Source organism: Mesocricetus auratus, unplaced genomic scaffold (genome assembly GCF_017639785.1).
Source record: "Mesocricetus auratus isolate SY011 unplaced genomic scaffold, BCM_Maur_2.0 Super-Scaffold_100007, whole genome shotgun sequence".
Taxonomy (NCBI): domain Eukaryota; kingdom Metazoa; phylum Chordata; class Mammalia; order Rodentia; family Cricetidae; genus Mesocricetus; species Mesocricetus auratus.
The window spans coordinates 49,864,079-49,866,891 of record NW_024429191.1 but is presented as its reverse complement, the minus strand read 5'-3'; positions in this window follow the sequence as shown (position 1 = coordinate 49,866,891).

Sequence of the window (2,813 nt, the reverse complement as noted above, 5' to 3'; positions counted from 1 at the left end):
TCCTTTGTATTCAGTTGTTCATTAACTTCCAACTATATGATGGCCCTTGCTAGACTTGCTATTCTGCTCCAGATTTCACTCCCTCTTTAAAACATTCCCACTATCCCTGTAAAGCTGACTTAATTACCCAGCATTCCTAGGCAAAACATCTCTTCACTCCAAATAGCTATACAGCTCCCTCTGTGGCATCTGTCACGATGTCCAGGTTCCTATATCCACAAGCCCTTAACATCAGGTTTGCCCCACTGTCCACTGCTCCTCAGTATTTAGTCCCCATTTGGCTCCCTATTAAGGCGCTCCTGCCCAGCAAAGTCCCTCGTAAGCTCTGAATCTGCCCCATCATTCACCCAGCTTGGGATTTTATAAACTGGTTTCTCATAAAAGGGCCTTCCTTCACAGTTCTGGCTGTCCCTAATCCTATATCACCATGTGACTTGGTATCCTGCTTCTCTGCAGTTTATGTGCCACAAGTCTGACAGCCACTGTTCCCTTATGACAGCCTATTTATAGTAATTCTCTAACCATCAATGGCATTTCCCCCAAATTACATGTCCACGGTATGGTGATAGGTATCTATCAGTGTACACCTATCCCTTGTACACTGGATAGTACTATTCCTTAATACTGCCCCCCACTGAATCCCTATGGCCTCATGTTTTCCAAGCATTGTCTCTCACTTTACAGTCCTACGTATGATCATATCATCTCGATAGTAGATTCCTTCCTCTAGTTCCCAAACCACATTACCCATTCCTCAATATTTATTATTCCAAGTTATCTTGATACTTTCCAGATACCTAAGTTCCCATTTTCTGCCCCAAATTCAAGCATCTAATTCTACCAATTATACCACTGTTAGACATACTGCCTTTACAATTCCAACTTCAACATCTGGACTAGAGATGGCTCAGCCATTTAGAATGCTTGTTGCATCAAATTAGTCAATTGGGGGCTCATCACCAGAAATTCTCCCGCCCTCCCTCTCACTCGGCATTTCTCAGTTGCCTGTAGTTCTTTGTCTACAAGTGGGACTCAGTGAGATCTTCCCCTTTCCTGTTGTTAGTATGCATATTGGTGTTGTCCTTGTTCAGACCTTGTTCAGGCAGCCATTGTTGAGGTATTATGGGTGAAGCTTACACACACACACACACACACACACACACACACACACACGCACGCATGCGTGTGTGTTCAATAACAATTTAAGGGCCATGAATTTGAGAAGAGGGGCATGGAAAGGGTTGGAGGGAGTAAAGAGGAGGAAATTATGTAACTATGTTTTAATAATAAAATTAAAACAAGCTGAGCAAGCCATAGAGTAAGCGGCATCCTTCTATGGTCTCTGCTCCAGTTTCTGCCTCCAGGACAGAGTCCCTGCCCTGACTTCCCTCAGTAATGGGCTATTACCTTGTATTATAAGAGGAAACAAACCTTTTTCCTCCCATGACCCCAGATCAAACCAACCAACCAAATAACAAAAGAATGCTTGCTGCTCCTCCAGAGGACTGTAGTTGGATTCCCAGCACCTGTTGGTCAGCTCACCATCATCCCTTAGTCCCAGCTCCAAGGGGTCTGATGCCCTCTTCTGGCCTTCACAAGCACCAGCAAACACATGGCATACAAAGGGATATAACTAAAATTTTAAAATCTCAAATATCCAGCCCCCCATCTGGGGTATAGTTCAATGCCATGAACCTGAGGTTCAATGCCCAGTACAGGAAAATAACCTATATTGTCCTTTACTTCTGAATGTATTGTTGTCCCACGAATAGTCTCCCTGCTGTTGTACTTCAGCCTTTAACATTTACCCATCATTGCCTTCCAAGTTTACCCAGACCCAAGACTCAATTACTTTTCTTCCCACACTCCAATATTGTCTTATTGGCTGGGTTCCCTATATCTGCCCATTTTCTTTGAACTTCCTGGTTTTATTGGGCTTCAATATTTGACCTGTATTTTCTTTTTGGCTTTTCGAAACGTTTCTCTGTGTAGCCCTGGCTGTCCTGGAATTCACTCTGTAGATCAGGCTGGCCTCGAACTCAGAGATCCACCTGCCTCTGCCTCCCAAGTGCTGGGTGGCCTATAATTTCTAATCACTGCTTTCCCATCATCGACAGGTTGCTTTAGCATCATCACCTGTCTGGCCTACCTTCCCGTTAGGCAGTTTAGGGATCCCACAGTGATCATGCATCTACTTATTTTTCAGGTAACTGCTTCCGTATAGTCTTAAAAATACAACAGTTTCAAGAATGCATTGTCCAAATTATCAAGTCTTTACCTGCCCATTAATAAGCAGCCTTTTAGAGTTTGACCATAAAACAAATCACCTATGAGCTGGAGAAATGACTCAGGAGCTAAGAACACTCAGGATTCTTGAAGAGGACAGGGTTTAGGCTTCCATGACCTACATGGTGACTCCAGTTCTGGGGATCAGACACATAAATCTTAAAAATAATCAAATGTTGGGGGCTGGAGAGATGGCTCAGAGATTAAAAGCACTGGCTGCTCTTCCATAAGTCCTGAGTTCAATTCCCAGCAACCACATGGTAGCTCCCAGCCATCTGGAATGAGATCTGGCGCTCTCTTCTGGCCTGCAAGCATATGTGCAGACAGAATACTGTATAATCTTAAAAAAATAATAATCAAATGTACCCATCCCTTTGGCCCATGTTTTATGTTACTTAAATTCTAGGAATGTAGAGTTCAGTACTGCTTAGTGTGAACTCTCTAGGTTCAATTCCCTAGTACCAAGGACAAGAAGCCATAAAGAGGACTGGTTTTTCTCCCAGTCTTGATGGATGCCAAGGTCAACT